Source organism: Gopherus evgoodei, chromosome 10 (assembly GCF_007399415.2).
Source record: "Gopherus evgoodei ecotype Sinaloan lineage chromosome 10, rGopEvg1_v1.p, whole genome shotgun sequence".
Taxonomy (NCBI): Eukaryota; Metazoa; Chordata; order Testudines; family Testudinidae; genus Gopherus; species Gopherus evgoodei.
Genome location: NC_044331.1, coordinates 44924989 through 44944333, shown reverse-complemented (window position 1 = coordinate 44944333; position 19345 = coordinate 44924989). Strand labels below are relative to the sequence as shown.

The 19345-nt window shown below is 40.6% G+C and overlaps 1 protein-coding gene and 1 long non-coding RNA gene across 11 annotated transcripts in view; both read right to left on the bottom strand.

Annotated features, from left to right (window-relative positions):
• The window catches only part of NEO1 (neogenin 1), a 559154-nt gene that overhangs the window by 204412 nt on the left and 335397 nt on the right, over positions 1-19345 (bottom strand). The gene's annotated exons all lie outside the window — the stretch shown is intronic.
• On the bottom strand, positions 667-16735 carry LOC115658571. The gene is made up of 4 exons (XR_004002340.1): positions 16726-16735; positions 16659-16662; positions 9417-9425; positions 667-768 (listed from the first exon to the last, which is right to left on the bottom strand). It is a non-coding gene; the product is annotated as an uncharacterized LOC115658571 (long non-coding RNA).

The window sequence follows — 19345 nt, the reverse complement described above, 5'->3', positions numbered from 1 at the left end:
ATTTATCTGTGATTGTTTCTGGATGATGGAGTTTTTTTGGGGTTTTTTTGTGCGCTATAGGTAATATGCTCTGCCTATGTGACATACATGATGTGACTGAAACACTATCATTGGCAGATAACTCGGAAACTATAGAAAATGATGGCGACCTTGAAGGTCGATAATCTTCAGAATCCTGTATGTTGAGGATGGATTCTTCTAAACAAAATAAGTCAATGCAGTTATTCAATTATTATTACCATACTGCTCACTCAGTATTACTCATTGCATTCACTGGCACTCAGAACTACTTTAAAGGTGAAATTGTAAAAGGAAGATCTGCCTATTTCGGCAATTTTTTTAATCACAACTGCATCTAAAATGATAGTACCATAGCGTAACAATTATATTTTTTGCTCAAAAATGAGAATTCAAGAATAGTCCAGAAGGAAGACAGGCAGTCCTTAAGAAAAGTATGAAACAAAAACGTTTACCAACATAAAGATCCTGCATGTTCAGACATGTTCCTTTCATGATCTTCAACGCAGATTCCTCTTGAGAAGGAACACTTCTCATGATGATGTTTCATTTGGGCAACTAGGCCTTGCATTTTGTTTGTTGCACTGTCTGCATTTTGCACGCATGCCTGTCTTATCCACAGGTAGAGGAACTTCATTAAAATATTCCCAAACTGGGTCTCGTTTATGGCCTGATGCCATTATAGGTTTTCCCTTCTAGTGAGAGAATGGTATGGCAGATCTCATCAATGAAGGCTACAGTCAGAAAAACCTCAAGACTTCTGGAATATGGTGCTCTCCTTATCCAGATGTATTCTGCCCCCAACAATCTTCTACTCATTGAACTTTTTGAAACTTTCACTTTGAGAGAGGTAAATTTGCAGAGGGGCAATAAGGTTGAGGTCTATTTCTTGCCTCTATATATTATTTATTTATTTAAAAACATGTTTACTGTTAACAAGCAGTTATCTCTGTTACTGTTATTACTGTTATCTCTGGAGACACAAATTCACAGTTTGAGAACTGCAAAACTAAGCATCTCTGATATCTTCTACACTGAGCACTGTGTCTCATTGGGTAGAGAGAAATATTAAACTAAATAATCTATACAGAGGTCCCTGGAACCCCATATGATTGGGTCTGTAATCCATGAAGTATTGGAACTCACTTACAAAACTTTTCTTAAACATTACATGAATACATTGTTTCATACTATAGAATTAGAATTTATAATTCCTATTCCATGATGAGATATCTTTGAGCTATAATGTATCTTAACTAAAAAAAAATGAAAAAATCTGATTATTTTGGTTTTTTGTTTTTAAATCATTGATTTTTATCCACCCTGCTTCAGATACAGTACTGACCACAACTGTTTGTATAGGTAGAGAGATGTCTCAAGTAGGCATATCCCAGGTCACTTAGGCCTTTATAGTCAAAATCAGCACCTTAAAATTCTATCTGAAAGCTAACCATGTGACAAAGGTACGTCACTCTACTCAATCAAGAGTCAGCAGCAGTTTCAAGTTTCCAAACAGATTTAAGACGCAACTCCAGACAGAGCACACTGCAAGTCTAATCTTGAAGTGACAGAAACATGGAAAACAATAGCAAGATCAACAAAACACAAAAAGATGCTTGCCAAAAAGGGAATTATTGATGAAATGTGGCTTAGTCCAAGCGTAAACTCAGATAAAGAATCTAGTTACAAAAGGCAAACACCTCCCCTCAATCATAGGGACAGAAAGAATTTCTATTACAGCTTCCGGCAGTTTCTCCCAATGTACCAACATCATCTGTCTTGTCTGGGTCAAGATTCAGTCAGCTTAATCCCACCCATTCCCAGTCTTGATCACACATGGGCCAACCAGCTCAGTGGCTCCCCTAGATCATCAAGATGAAGCTATAAAGCTGGGTGTTGTCAGTATCCTATACACACAGTAAGATATTGGCATACAGGACAGTCACACCATCTCCTTGATGATTACACACCACTCTACCTCAGGCTCATGTTGCACTGAGTCCTGCCTGGCACCATCTGAGGCAAAACCAGTCCCGCATAATCAACAAACCGGGTCTCAGTGATAAGCGCATGGGAGCAACCAGGCTTTTCCTAAAGAGGGTGCAGGACCAGAAGCTGAAGAGGTGGAGGAGACAGTGCACAGAGATGGCAGCCAGAGGTACTGGAGCCCCAGGAGGACAAGTCACCCCACCTTTAAGTCTTCCTGGCCATTGACTGCTTCAATTACCTTTTCTTCCCCATCCTGCTGGTCTCTATATCCTGGTACCAGTGGTTGGAGATAAGGAAGAAGTGGTGTCTGAAGCTGTCGGGGAGCAGAGCCGGGGCAGAGGTGGCTGCTCCTGGGGTTCCACCCAGGATCACCAATTTCAGACTCCACTTGTGGCAGGGGGCAACTTCCAGCACCCCAAATCACTTGGCAGTGCCCCCATCCTACAGCTCCCTCCCTCCTCAATCACACACCATTCCATGTCACAGTGACATCCCCCACAGCTCCTCCTGGTCCGATACCACTGGTACAGTGGAGGGGGCCAACCTGATGTCCTGGCCTCCCAGGGGTAGGCGGGAGGAGAAGGGATGCCCCGTACAACAGCTGTTCCTGGGCTCTGTCACCATCCCTGCATGTGGGGGGAGGGGAGAAGAACCACGTGGAGGGGATTCTCCATTGACACCCTGGCCCCTCCAGGCAGCCCCCTCCCCTCTCACCTGGGTCATGCTCCCAGCTGCAGGTGTGCCGATTGAGCAAGGAGAGACCCCTCCCACAAGTGCTGCAGTGATTGCCATGGGCCAATAACAGCTCTCCTATGAAGGCGTGGCTCTGCAAAGCAATCCTGGGGTCTGCATAAAATACCAGCTGCAGCCCAACCTCTGGGCTCAGGTCGGCTCCCTAGGAGATCAGGGAGGGTAACTGCTCCTTTCCCACCCTACCTAAATGGCAACCCTGGCTTTAGACCCCAGGACCAGCACTGACTGCAAGTATGGACAAGGAGGAAGGAGAGGTCTGGGCTCTCTGCCCTGCCTTGTTGAGCCCCTAGAGAAATGCAAAGATGGGGCTTCATCCTTAATTCGGTCGTAGATAACAGAAGTTCTGACTGCTGACCTTGCAAAAATCAACACGAACAAAAGGCCAGGATCCTTCTCACTCGATAGTGTAGCCTCTTCAGAGAGACGCAATACCAATGTTTTTGAGACTAAACATCTTGAACCAATATTAAACCTTATCCTTACTTGTTTTCACACTTTGTCACTTCAGTGTTATACCCAAACCCTCATAACCCATCACCACCCTGTTGCCTGACTCCCCCAGAGTTGTTCTATCCTTTTCAATGGGCCAAGGAAGCCACAGGTCAGCCAAGCAAGAGTCTTCAAGTGTAGAATGAAGCAACTATCTGTAGTCCCACAGACATCTATAACTGTCCCTTATCACATCTAAAGCCCCACAATTAAAATGTAATACCAACTCAGCCCCTCCACAAATTCTTCCTTCTCTCCGTATACCCCTCTACATAACAGCACCTTTCTTCACTCCCTCTTCTATACAGATTATATTTAAAAAAAACACTTTGTCACAATACTGGATATAAAACTACACAGATTACTGTGAAGTGTGTGTTAATATTATGAATCTGTGATTCATCAAAAGTGTTTTATAATTTAATTTTTCTATACATTTCACACAATAGAATCTGACTAAAATTATAGCTCATCTTGCCTATGAAGCAGTATCCACAATTCCTAGTTGTTCTAAAGCCCTCTTATTTTGATGAGACTCATGTCATACCACTGTGGAAGGTATGGAATTCCTGAATGGCAGGTGAAGAATTTCATTTTCCTCCTGGTGGAACTAGATACGTTCCAACAGGATGTGACATTGCTCCCAAGTGTGTTGTATCATATTAGAACTAGGGCTGCCAAGCAATTAAAAAACATCAATCATGATTAATTGCACGATTAAAAAATTAATTGCGATTAATCATGTCGTTAAACAACAGCAGAATACCACAAATATTTTTGGATGTTTTCTACATTTTCAAATACACTGCTACCTCGATATAACGCCACCCGATATAACACGAATTTGGATATAATGTGGTAAAGCAGTGCTCCGGACAGGGCTGCACACTCCGGTGGATCAAAGCAAGTTCAATATAACACGGTTTCACCTATAACACGGTAAGATTTTTTGGCTCCCAAGGACAGCGTTATATTGAGGTACAAGTGTATACTGATCTCAATTACAACACAATACAAAGTGTACAGTGCTCACTTTATTTTTATTATAAATATTTGCATTGCAAAAGGAAACAAAATAGTATTTCAAGTCACCTAATAGAAGTACTGTAGTGCAATCTCTATCATGAAACATGAACTTAAAAATGTATATAATTATGTACAAAAAAAAACTGCACTCAAAAATACAACAATGTAAAACTTTAGAGCCTACAAGTCCACTCAGTCCTACTTTTGTTCAGCCAATCGCTCAAACAAGTTTATTTACATTTGTGGGAGATAATGCTGCCCAATTCTTATTTACAACGTCACCTGAAAGTGAGAACAGATGTCTGCATGGCACTGTTGTAGCCAGCGTTGCAAAGTAATTACGTGCCAGATTCACTAAAGATTCATATGTTCTTTTATGCTTTGATCATCATTCCAGAGGATATGGTTCCATGGTGATAATGGGTTCCGCTCGATAACGATCCAAAGCAGTGCAGACCAATGCATGCTCATTTTCATCATCTGAATCAGATGCCACCAGCAGAAAGTTGGTTTTCTTTTTTGATGATTTGGATTCTGTAGTTTCCACATTGGAGTGCTGCTCTTTTAAGACTACTGAAAGAATATTCCACACCTCGTCCCTCTCAGACTTTGGACGGTACTTCAGATTCTTAAACCTTGGATCAAGTGCTGTAGGTATCTTTAGAAATCTCACATTGGTACCTTCTTTGTGTTTTGTCAAATCTGCAGTGAAAGTGGTCTTAAAACGAACAACATATGCTGGGTCATCATCCGAGACCGCTATAACATGAAATATATGGCAGAATGCAGGTAAAAGACAGAGCAGGAGACATATAATTCTCCCCCAAGAAGTTCAGTGACAAATTTAATTAACGTGTTATTTTTTTAATGAGTGTCATCAGTATGGAAGCATTCCTCTCAAATGGTGACCGAAGCATATGAATGTTTAGCATATTTGGCACGTAAATACTTTGCAACGCCAGCTACAGAAGTGCCATACGAACACCTGTTTACACTTTCATGTGACATTGTAAATAAGAAGCGAGCAGCATTATCGCCCATAAATGTAAACAGACTTCTTGTCTTAGCAATTAGCTGAACAAGAAGTAGGACTGAATGGATTTGTAGGAGCTAAAGTTTTACATTGTTTTATTTTTGAGTGCAGTTATGTAACAAAAAAAAATCTACGTATGTAAGTTGCGCTTTCACAATAAAGAGATTGCACTGCAGTGCTTGTATGAGGTGAACAGAAAAATACTATTTATTTTGTTTATCATTTTTACAGCGCAAATATTTGTAATAAAAAATAAAATGAGCACTGTACACTTTGTATTGTGCTGTAATTGAAAATCAATGTATTTGAAAATGTAGAAAAACATCTAAAATATTTAATACATTTCAATTTGTATTCTATTATTAAAAGTGTGATTAAAACTGTGTTTAATCACAATTTTTTAATCATGATTAATTTTGAGGTAATCACATGAGTTAACTGTGATTAATTGACAGCCCTAACCTTATTCCACCCCAAAATGCTGCTTATAAAGAAAGTAAGGAAACAATTCTAGAGTATGGTGATCATACCAGCTAATCCACTTAGTCATATCTTTCATCTGTTTTCACATTCTCACTACTATTGCTGCAATGTATTTGATTTTCTTTTAACCTATTCACTTTGTGGCAAATATGGCTCATGTTTCTGCAAATATCATTCTAACGATATCTTTCTGTACTTGTCAGGATTAAAAACCCTTGGGTCTTTCCATACATATAACAAACTAGAAGATGTGTTGATGGATGGTTCCAAACTGATTTACAGCATAGGTCACCATTTTATTGCTCCCGGTACCTTGGCTATGCCATGTCGACTTAACTCTCACAGTAGAGAGTACTGTATTCTAAAATGGTATGTATTTCATTTAAATTTAAAAGCAATTTCTTTGGTCAATAAGATGACCTTAACTGATATCTGTTAACTATTTGGCAATGGCATATACAGAATGGACAGTAACAAAAATTTTACAAATCCCTCTACATCAATCAGGTACTGGGTCAAACGACTAAAAATTAAATTAATGACAATTTTGATTAAATAATGATTTTTAAAAATTAAAAGGAGCGTGCTAATCCCCAGCAAGTCTCAGTTATCATTTAGCTCAAGTACAAGACAAACAATGTAACATCTGTCTCAATGTAACTTAAAATGTAAGCAAAAGTCACTTATTTTAGTTTGATCAGTTTGTTGGCTTTTTTAATGAATAGTTTTCAAAGCAAGAAGTCTATAACAGAATCTCTGCTCTAAAATGGCATGACAACATCTTCCTCCAAAAAAGACAGATAATGTATACAAATTCAGATTTGGTATTTAAATATACAGTATATCCACATACAGTAGCTAGTTTTCTTAAAGTGAACAGCAGCAACAGGGCCTTGTGTAGTGAAAATGCTTTCTTCCCTAATGGCAATGGTGGAGGGAGAGAGAGGCTTGTTTATGAATTAGATTAAAAGAAACTCCCCCAAAAAGCTATTTCTAAAGAAAGTCAAGTATCAGAGGGGTAGCCGTGTTAGTCTGGATCTCTAAAAGCAGCAAAGAGTCCTGTGGCACCTTATAGACTAATAGACGTTTTGGAGCATGAGCTTTCGTGGGTGAAAGTCAAAAAGTCTTCCAAACCTCTGTCATCTTTTGAAAAACACATTTAATATATAACTGGAAATTTTGCACAGCAAACAAAAGCTGACAAAATGGAATCTAGTTAGAGAAATATCCACAGAATTGAAAACTGTCAAACGCATAAAAAAGCAATGTACCAAGAAAGAAAAAGATTATAAAAATGTAAACGGGTATATGCACAGCATTTTTTAATATGAAAAAGCCTCAGTTTCCAACGTATGAACTGAAACTGTCCTAAGAGGATGAAAGCTCTTGTGGTAGCAACATAATGTACCTTTATTCTTAACTCTGAGAATAAAAATTTCACATCTGTTTTTAACAAGCAAATGATCAGCAGTTTTAGATACTGGGAAAATTAAATATACATACACATTTAGATGTATAGTTCTGAACTCTGGGAATGGTTTACTATGACAAAAGGTCACTGGAATTCTTCTATAGCCCTCCTTCCATGTAAAGCATATAGTGACTGACAATTATTACTACCTGTGAAATGGTATCTCTCAGATGGGATTTTGCACCTATTGCAGTTGTAAAGGCACAAATGACCAATGAGATAACAGAATTTTGAGCAATGACACAGGGTTGCCTAGAAGCTGATAGCTTCTTCCACACAAATGTCAAAGCATTTAATATGAAGAGAAATACTTACAAAGTGAGAGGGAAGAATCCTGGTTGGAATGAAATTAGTTAGAAAAACAAAGGCATCTTGCTCACGCTCAAAGTGAAAAAACTTGTCCAGAAATGGCAAAGTAAAAAACACTATCCATGGGCCATCCCCAAGAGAAATGTCTCTGAAGCACAGAAAAAAAGCCAGAATCCTCTTACTGCAAGACAAACCCAAGAAAGAAACCAACAGGACTCCACTGGCCATCACATACAGTCCCCAGCTAAAACCTCTCCAACGCATCATCAGGGACCTACAGCCCATCCTGGACAATGATCCCACACTTTCACAGGCCTTGGGTGGCAGGCCAGTCCTCGCCCACAGGCAACCTGCCAACCTGAAACATATTCTCACCAGTAACTGCACATCGCACCATAGGAAATCTAGCTCAGGAACCAATCCATGCAACAAACCTCGATGCCAACTCTGCCCACATATCTACACCAGCGACACCATCACAGGACCTAACCAGATCAGCCACACCATCACCGGTTCATTCACCTGCACGTCCACCAATGTAATATACGCCATCATATGCCAGCAATGCCCCTCTGCTATGTACATCGGCCAAACTGGACAGTCACTATGGAAAAGGATAAATGGACACAAATCAGATATTAGGAATGGCAATATACAAAAATCTGTAGGAGAACACTTCAACCTCCCTGGCCACACTATAGCAGACCTTAAGGTGGCCATCCTGCAGCAAAAAAACTTCAGGATCAGACTTCAAAGAGAAACTGCTGAGCTTCAGTTCATCTGCAAATTTGACACCATCAGCTCAGGATTAAACAAAGACTGTGAATGGCTTGCCAATTACAGAACTAGTTTCTCCTCCCTTGGTTTTCACACCTCAACTGCTAGAACAGGGCCTCATCCTCCCTGATTGAACTACCTCATTATCTCTAGCTTGCCTGCATATATATACCTGCCCCTGGAAATTTCCACTACATGCATCTGACGAAATAGGTATTCACCCACGAAAGCTCATGCTCCAAAATGTCTGTTAGTCTATAAGGTGCCACAGGACTCTTTGCTGCTTTTACAGAAAAAAAATTGAACATTACTAATAGAACTATCCATAGATCAGATGATGGTGGTGTGACAAAGTTCCTTCTCTACCTTGGTAGGTCCTGTGCTTATTGGTGGATTTTCTCATTTCAGAGATTCACCATGGGGGTCAGGAAACAGCCCAGAGACCTTCCCTTCTGGTAGAAGCCACAGTTCAGGTCAATTCCTCCTGTGTCTGATTAGGAGTTGGGAGGTTTGGGGGAACCCGGGCCTGCCCTCTACTCCGGGTGACAGCCCAGGGCCCTGCGGACTGCAGCTGTCTAGAGTGCCTCCTGGTATAGCTGCACAACAGCTACAACTCACTGGGCTACTTCCCCATGGCCTCCTCCCAACACCTTCTTTATCCTCACCACAGGACCTTTCTTCTGGTGTCTGATAATGCTTGTACTCCTCAGTCTTCCAGCAATATGTCTTCTCACTCTCAGCTCCTAGTGCCTCTTGCTCCTAGCTCCTTGCATGCACATTACAAACTGAAGTGAGGTCCTTTATAACTCAAGTGCCCTGAATAGCCAGCCTATTCTAACTGATTCTTGCAGTTTCTCCTTAATTGGCTCCAGGTGTCCTAATAAGCCTGCCTGCCATAGTTAGTTCCAGCAAGTTTCTGCTTGTTCTGGAACTGCCCCTGTTATCTTATCCAGGGAAAAGAGATCTACTTAATCTGGGACTAATATATCTGCCTTCTACCACTCTCCTGTAGCCATCTGGAGTGACCCTGTGTCATAAACAGATAGCTAAGGGTTAATGTTCTTTTACCTGAAACACCTGACCAGAGGACCAATCAGGAAACAAGACTTTTTCAAATCTGGGTGGAGGGGGGGGAAGAGAGATTAGCTCTCTCAGTACTTGTGTTTCCAGGACTGGAAACAGGGAGGGTGGAGTCCCTCTCTTTAGATTCACGGAGCTTGCTTCTGTATATCTCTCCAGGAACCCAGGAAGGGAACACCTGGAGGGGAGGAGGGGGAAGGGAAATGGTGTATTCCCCTTTGTTGTGAGACTCAAGGAATCTGAGTCTGGGGGTCCCCCAGGGAAGGTTTTGGGGAGGCCACGGTGAGCTAGGCACTGTATAAATCCCTGGCTGGTGGCAGCGTTATCAGGTCCAAGCTGGTAACTAAGCTTGGAGGTTTTCATGCTAACACTCATATTTTGGACGCTAAGGTCCAGATCTGGGAAAAAATGTTATGACACCCTGTCACAGTGGATATTGGAAACATCCTTTGTCCATCAGAGAAATACCATTTAAAGGTAAAATTGATGGATAATCTCTGAGCCGACAAGCCCAGTCTCTAATTATAGTAGAGTGGAAGAGCGTGTAAAACCTGCAATCTGTTTAGCTCTGGCCTGAGGACCTTACAATACTTTAATTGTAGCATGAGAACAGTGTTTGAGCAAGGAGTTTATTAGCTCTACTGCCAAAGTGTACAGAATTTGTAAACTGAAGAAGCTCTGGATTTTTCCTCTTTTCTTTAAAACAAAAGCTAGCATTAATTCAGCATTAAGGAAGCACAATCATATCAGAAAAGTCCCAAAGTTAAGACTTCTCGAGCAATGTTAATTTGGCCAAGTTGCATGTTAGGATGAGACCTTTCCTGTTGTCAAATTCCCAGCTCTGTGACTTTGATCAACCTCTTTGCGCTTCAGTTTCCACATCCATAAAATGAGGCCACCACTTCCATTTGTAAATCATTTTGTGCTCTACTGATGGAAAGCGCTATGTAATTGCTAAGTATTATCAGTTACATGCTATGCAAGAAATAAAGCATGCAATGTGGACAAGTTGGCATTTTAGTCCAACTTTTACAGGTGACTGGTGAAAAATATTCAAAATACTCATTTGTCCTCCTTTGCTTGATAATGGGTTATTAATACCTTTCAGGTTGCCTATTATTAGAGATCTTAAGTATCAGGAATGTCAATTCTGATCTTCCTTGATTTCACTAGAGGCCCTCTTGACATGTTTTGGAGGATGTGCATTGTGAGATTTCAAACCTTAATTAACAGGACAGTGCTGCTGAATCTTTAACCAAGATTTCACTAATACAAAACATTGATTAGTTAGTGGTGTTAGGCAGGCATTAAGCATAACAAACAAAAGCTAAACTGTTTTAAGCCAACTAAGAGCTTATCTACACACATTTCAGAAACCAATATAGTTAAAGCAGTATAACCCCTCCAACTGTGGGCATACTTATACTAGTGTAAAACTGTTTATATCAGTATCTTATTCTGTAAATTCATGGTTGTACTGTTTTGGTATAAAATCACACCACTAACTGAAACAGATAAAATTGGTACAAAAACTGTGTGTACAGCAGGCCTAAAAGTCCTTTCCCTCTCTTGGCTGTTTAGGTTTCAGTCTCCTGTGATGTCATAATTTCACTAGTTCTCCAGTCACGGAAGAGTCCAAGGATAAGGGGGGGGGGAGAGAGAGAGTGTGGAAAGGATAAATATTAGAAAAACCAGGATTACTTTATACATCACAAAGAACCAAAAACTGCACAAGCCATGTTTTTAGTTTTCCTCTCTACAGGTCACTTCTGATTTCTGGAGTTTCCTAATATTTGAGTTCTTATTTTTGCAATCTTAACATTTCTTCATAAAAAATGAGAGAAATAGTAGGAACAACCTTCAGCTTTACTGGGGAGGGGAGGGGTGGAAGAATACACCTGTTCTCCCAGAGATAGCAGGAGCAGAAGAGGGATTCTCCACATGTGCTGTAGTGGCATCACAATAAAGTCTTGGCTATCAAACAAAATAACTGGGAAGGAATGAGGAGGAGACATGCACCTAAATTAAAACCAAATTTGTTACAACAGCCTACGTGTGCTAAGATTCTTCAGTCGTAAAGTCTCTCTCCTCATTGGATGTCCTATCTTAGGAGAGAAGGTGTGGACACTCCTGACACCAATGTGCATGACAGTTGAGATGCTTGACATAAAAGCAGAGAAATTCAGTCTAACCAAGTTGCACAAGTTCCTGCAAAAAGAACACATTTCTTCTCATGTTTTTTCAACCATTTTTAATATTTCCTACCAGTATAAGTATTTGGCTTTAAGTGTGAAATCAAGGAAGCAGCAACAGTTCTGATACCACTTGCAACAATAGAAAGAGGAACTACATGCAAGGACCGAGCATTTTATATCATCAAACTGACTGATTATTTAGAACTGGACCCCTAATGGTTTAATGACATAACATGGTTCGAAGATCATGAGGCATGGTCACTGACACCTGCTTATTGGGGATTTGCAGAGCTAAATTCATGAAGGAATAGGTGGCTATACAATATAATCCTCACCATTTTCAATGCCAAATAATAATCTGTGAGGTAGATTAGGCATTTAGGGTGAGCAAGTTGGAGATCAGGTACTCTGGTGAGTTCTGTTTTAAATTAGCATGTTTTATCAGCATAAGAATGCCATTCTCAGCTCTTGTATAAATATCTTTGAATAATAACATATCTGTCCCTGGGCAGCACATTTTCCAGATATTGTACATTCAAATAATATTTAACAAAAATCCTTTACTTGCAGGCTGACTTGGTGGTGCAAGGGAATCCAGCATTCTCATGTACTGGGACTCCCTGGATCCAGTGAGACTGCACTACCATGTCCACATTCCATGGCCCAGGAGCTTTTCTAAAAATTACCCACCATTGTTAACACCTGTTCAGCATTTAAGGAAATTTTTTTAGAAGAGCTCCAGGCTTCATGGAGAGGAAAGAAGTCTTTGCTTTCAAATTAATTTAATAATTTGCTGAGCAAGATAGCTTATGGATGGGTGCTGTGGGACAGAGGAGATCATAAAGGACCCACCAACTAGAAAATGAAAACAATGTGTGTACACAATGCGGGTTTAACATACGACTACTTGAACAACATTCACCAGTCCTCATGATAGACAGTAGATGGTTCTATTAAAAGAAGAGAAACAAATTTTATACATTCATGATTACCAATGTAATCATAATATTAAACATTAAAATATACATAATGTGCACAAAAATGGGTACTACCTAACTAAATATTCATTAATTAAACAACAAAGTACAAAGTAAACCTCCTAAAGTACTTCCTGGATGCTTCTATATTAAATAATTAAGGTATCAATCAGGTGAAATTCCTATTTTCACTGTGTTCCCCCTTGTTTTAATATTTAAGTTTTAAAAGTCCTCCCACTCCAGCTCTTCCACAACAAACAAAAGCTTATTTGACCCTGAATCCACCCTACATACCATGGAAACATCTGAATCACAAGAATTTTCATCAAAATTTAACTTTCTTACAGCAGTGCCAAAACCAATGAAATTTGGATTTCAAATCCCTAATTTTCTAAATGAAGAACACATGGTGAAGAGGCATCAGACATCGTCCTGTGCAAGATGTGCCTTTGGGCCCTCATTCCATATTTGTAGCACAAACTACTTTCTAACATAAACCTCCAGACTTCCTGTTTTAATTTACTGACTTGCCACCTCTAATAAACACAGAGCTGCAAGAGAAGCCACACTGGTAGCTCTAGGCAGATTCTGCTCTTGGGAGAATATTTTGTTTAGATTTTTTTCCTCCCTGCTAAACAGCACAGTTTAAAAATCTAGCATGCCACAACTATTTCTATTCAGACTATTTAGTGGAAGGATTTGCAGCACTCCTTCAGCAACATGGAAAATAGCAAACTCTACTCTTGGCATTTACGGATATTATTTTGGATATGGTGTTTGTTTTCTTGAAGAGTAAAACAAAGGTTTTGAAGGGACAGCCAGGCTGGCTGGTGTGTGCTAATATATACTACATTTGATATTTAACAATAATTTACAGTCTAAAGTAAAATGTTAATGCTCTCACAAATTATTCATTTAATAAAATAACAGCTCATTTCACACAGATGATTATTATGGCACATTAGAACATTTATAATTGCAGAGAGGTCATTGCGTCACTGGTGGAGCAACTGCTATAACATCCTGTCAATCTACAGACATTAATGACCAATCATTCCACCAGACTATAAACCAGACTATCCAAAACAGAAGGCGCACGTAGCACCACCTATTACTATTGTGGTTGCCAGAAACTTCCAAATATAAGAACGTGTTTTCAGTTGCTTAGAACTTTGCCAGAGTTTAACCATTTCAGCTGAAGTTTTACACACTGGGTGTTGCTTCAGACTGAATGTGTTCGGAAAATTTCAGCCAGTACAGATCAGCCATTCCTGAGAAGAAGACTAGAGGAAAACACCTTATCTTACACCTCTGTTAAAAAAATCTGGTAACCTTTTCTTTGAAACCTCTAACACCTCAATGCTTTCAAGAAGGGATCTGAAATTTGGCAAGGAGATGACCTTTGTAAAATTCACCCATATTTGGCCAAATTCTAAAGACTTTGAAAAATTGTAGTTCGTACATGCTCTGTAGAGACTTCTTAGACTTTAAGAGCATAATCCCCTTAGAATTCCTACTTCACCGGACACGTTTCAGCCAGGGGCCAAGCAGAACTTTTCCTGCAATGCAGTTCTGGGCTGCTGTGCGCTGTACTGGGTCAAGGAATCTCAACTGAGAGCAAAAAGCCTGTCTTTCCTGTGCTTTTGACCTCCAGGCCAGGACTAAGGAGTGTGAGAAGGAAGCTACCTGATTCAAAGACAGAGGGGACAAGAGCTGGACAAAGGAGGGGCTGCGGGTAGGAGAAGTAAATCAGGACAGGGAGCCTGAGGGTTGGGAGGCAGAAATGGACTGGAGGCTGACAGGAAAAGGGAGAGGGAAACTGGAACTGACAATTAGGGTGCAGGTGAGAGACTGGAAACCAGAAATGTAGAGGACTGGGACTGGCTGAGCAAGGATACAGGGACCGAGAATCAGTGGGGAGGGAGAAGGGGGGGGGGAGATTTGATGGAATGTGGTGGGAGAATTGGGACAGGTTAGGAAAAGAGACTAGCACAATAAACTGAATGGGGCAACTGAGATTTGAGGGAGTCCAGGAAGGGAGACTGGGACAGAGAGTTAGTGTGGATAGGAAAAGTGGGCTGGGTGAGGCAACTGGAAGACAGGGTAGGGGAGAGACACAGATTAAATGAGGAATAGGGAGTGGTGTACTGGGACTGCAAGTCTGGAGGGGTGAGACTAGGACTGGACACTTAGCGGGAAGAATCTGTGTACACTATAGCACACCCAGCTTTTACAGCCTGGCATGGAATCCACAATTCCTAAGTCTCAACTTCAGGCTGTCCGCAAGTAGCTGTGATACCTACTGGAAAAGGGTCCCATCCCCATCTAGCAGTGGTCCACGTACATAAGCACACCTACAACTGCTATCATTTACTCTCTTAGCTCCAGGGGCAGAAGACAGTGCAGGGGATGTAAAGGTTCCTATGCTACTGATGATGACTGATGTTGGTGTCAGTATGTCACATGATTCAATTTCTGTTGACTCAGTTTAAAAAAAAAAAGAGGAAATTACACACAAAAGACTAAGTTAAAAGAACATTATTAACATTGCACAATCAAGACTTAAAACTTTTGGAAATGCCAGAATTAAGATTGCCTATGAAACCTCAATTCAGCTCCCTATGCATCTGTATTATGGTAATCAATTATATTCAGATACTTTTCTTTGCATTGGACCACTGCCTCATTCAACGCATAGGGGGGACGTGCTCTGAGGATGAATCAGGATTGTGTAATGAAGGTGATTTATCTATAGGACTCCTGCTTCATTTGTTGTAGAAGTTGGAAGGTGAGTAATGAATACTATGGATGAACTTCAGGTTAAGGAAATTTAATAATGCCCTAGGGAACTGGATTCTATCCTTCTCTCTGCCATAGAGTTCCTGTGTGATGTGAGATCAGTCGCTTAAACCAAACTTTTCAGAGGCGGTTCCTAATTGTGTTCCTTGCTTTCTGTGTGCCATGAACACTGAGCTGCAGAAGTGCTCAGCATTCACAGCTGCCACTGATGTCAGAAGAAGTTGTGTACTTTGAAAAATCAGGTGCCTGGTATCTCAAAAGTTAGTGGATACTTTTGAACATAATCTCTCTATGCCTCGGTTCCCCATCTATCAAATGATTATAATAATACTACCTAATCTCAGACGTGTAGTGTGAAAATAAATTAATGTTTGTGACACACTAAGATACTATAATGATGAGCTTCATAAGAAAGCCCATGAAAAAATTAATAATTCTGTCTTCAGAGAAGGATTTCAATAATGTGCAGTAAATAAGGCCTGGGGCCACACATTGAACATGAGGGGAAAGCTAAATACTAAATGCTACCATTAAATTGAGCCTCATGCATTCTGTGCACTGAATGAGGCCGGGGTCCACTGGAAAAAAACAGTATGTGAACATATAATTAAAAACTGTATCAAGGCATATGCACAAGTGGGCCAAATTAAGGTTGCACAGGCAACCTTAATTCTGATATTTCCTAAATTTCGAGAGCTTCACTTTGTAATCTTAATGTTCTTTTAACACAGTCTGTGTATGTTGGTATAAGAACTCAGCAAAAGCCAAAAGCAATATTTTAAAGATATTTTTTATATATTAAAATTGTTCTCTGGATACAGATTTCCTAAACTCAGTATTGTTTTGCCTTTAAAAAAAATAGGAACAACATGCACAAAAATAACTGACTCGATGTCCTGTGCTTCAGAAGTCCTTTTGTCATCTTTATAGAAATACTGTTTTGTAACCTCTTACATGCTGCCCTGGGAACAAGAGACATCTCTATAGTAGTCATGCACTGGGAGGATTATTTTTCTTCCTGTTACTGTTGTGCAAACCAGAACTGTATACATCATGCAGGATTTGGCTCACAAAGATGCTCAGAAAATGAACTCTGCAGAGGTCTACCTTGCATCATCTGGAAGTAAACCAATTCCTGTAATTTTGCCTTTAGCTCATGGAATTGAGGCCCCTGAGCAAATCTGTTCAAATTTATTCCAAACCCCACAAATAGCTGGGAAACTCACTTACTTCTTTCATTTAAATATCTTTAATCAAACAAGGCTTCTTCTCTCAAAGTCAACAGGAGTTGCAGGACTGCACCCAGAATTTTGCAGGATTATACACTAGATTTAGGCGTTATATAACAAATGACGACAAGCAATGAGGATGTGTGGGTGTGTATGTGTACAAAGGACAAGAGTTACAATATTACATGGCAACTTTATATAGTTATGCACCCATCTTTATGTAACCACTTTTAAAAAGATGTTTTCAATCGCACCCCAATGCACTTTCACACATGCAAACATACCTCAAGATTTGGAGTAGTTCTGTAATTCAAGTCTAACCTTTTGCATGGCTCTAAGTAGCAGCACGCTGTCATACAACAATGGTGCTGTGCCACAACATTCGCTTTTTCATACTTTTATACTTTCCTACAGCAAGTTCTATATTTAACAAAGTCAAGAAAGCAAACAAACAAAACTGATAAAAAACAAGGTAATCCGAAGACTCTCCAACTCAAACTGAATGGTCAATAGCACAAGAACTCATTTACTAATCAGTGTTTTAGATTTCCACCATTATTAAATTGGCAGACTGGTGAGTTCAGCCCAAAGGATCTCAGTTAATCTACTATTAACAGCTTTAAATCTGCTGAAATTTTCTATTAAATACTTAAATTCATGGATTAGTTTAAGAAGTATCTAAAAATGAAGCAATTAAGCAAACAAATTTTATCTCCTCAAAGCCTAGTTCGGGCTTCCCAAATAAGTGAAAGATTGGACAAATGACTAGGGAGGAGTATAAAAATATTGCTCAGGCATGCAAGAGGAAATCAGGAAGGTCAAATCACACTTGGAGTTGCAGCTAGCAAGAGATGTTAAGAGTAACAAGAAGGGTTCTTCAGATATGTTAGTAACAAGAAGGTCAAAGAAAGTGCGGGCCCCTTACTGAATGAGGGAGGCAACCCAGTGACAGAGGATGTGGAAAAAGCTAATGTACTCAATGCTTTTTTTGCCTCTCTCTTCACGAACAAGGTCAGCTCCCAGACTACTGCACTGGGCAACACAGTATGGGGAGGAGGTGACCAGTCCTCTGTGGAGAAAGAAGTGGTTCAGGACTATTAAGAAAAGCTGGATGAGCACAAGTCCATAGGGCCAGAAGTGCTGCATCCGAGGGTGCTAAAGGAGTTGGTTGATGTGATTGCAGAGCCATTGGCCATTTCTTTGCAAATTCATGGGGATCAGGAGAGGTCCCAGAAGACTGGAAATAGGCTAATGTAGTGCCCATCTTTAAAAAAAGGAAGGAGGATCCAGGGAACTACAGGCCAGTCAGCCTCACCTCAGTCCCTGGAAAAATCATGGAAAAAATCATGGAGCTGGTCCTCAAGGAATCAATTTTGAAGCACTAGAGGAGAGGAAAGTCATCAGGAACAGTCAGCATGGATTCATACCTGACTGACCTAATTGCCTTCTATGACGAGATAACTTTCTCTGTGGAGGAGGGGAAAGCAGTGGACGTGGTATTCCTTGACTTTAGCAAAGCTTTTGATATAGTCTCCCACAGTATTCTTGCCAGCAAATTAAAGAAGTATGGGCTGGATGAATGGACTAAAAGGTGGATTGAAAGCGGCCTAGATCATCGGACTCAACAGGTAGTGATCAATGGCTCCATGTTTAGTTGGCAGCCAGTATCAAGCCGCCATCAAGTCCCAAAGGAGTGCCCCAAGGGTCAGTCCTGGGGCCGGTTTCATTCAATATCTTCATTAACGATCTGGGGATGGTGTGGATTGCACCCTCACCAAGTTTGGGTGACACTAAACTGGGAGAAGTGGTAGATACGCTGGAAGATAGGGAGAGGATACAGAGGGACCTAGACAAATTAGAGGATTGGGCCAAAAGAAATCTGATGAGGTTCAACAAGGACAAGTGCTGAGTCCTGCCCTTAAGAAGGAAGAATCCCATGCACTGCTGCAGACTAGAGACTGAATGGCTAGGCAGCAGTTCTGCAGAAAAGGACCTAGAGGTTACAGTGGACGAGAAGCTGGATATGAGTAAACAGTGTGCCATTGTTGCCAAGAACACTAAGGGCATTTTGGGCTGTATAAGTAGGAGCATTGCCAGCAGATCGAGGCACGTGATCATTCTCCTCTATTTGGCATTGGTGAGGCATCATCTGGGGTACTGTGTCCAGTTCTGGGGCCCCACACTACAAGAAGGATGTGGAAAAATTGGAAAGAGTCCAGTGGAGGGCAACAAAAATGATTAGGGGGCTGGAGCACATGATTTATGAGGACAGGCTGAGGAAACTGGGATTACTTAGTCTGCAGAAGAGAAGAAAGGGGGGGCGGGAATTAATAGCTGCTTTCAACTACCTGAAAGGGGGTTCCAAAGAGGATGGATTTAGACTGTTCTCAGTGGTACCAGATAACTGAATGAGGAGTAATAGTCACAAGTTACAGTGGGAGAAGTTTAGTTTTGATATTAGGAAAAACGTTTTCACTAGAAGAATGATAAAGCACTGGAATGGGTTACCTAGGGAGCTGGTGGAATCTCCTTCCTTCGAGGTTTTTAAGGCCTGGCTTGACAAAGCCCTGTCTGGGATGATTTAGTTGGGGATTGGTCCTGCTTTGAGCAGGGGATTGGACCTGCTGACCTCCTGAGGTCCCTTCCAGCCCTGATATTCTATGATTCTATGAAATACGGAGTTTGTAACTTTAGATTTTGGTTGATCGCTTGAAAAA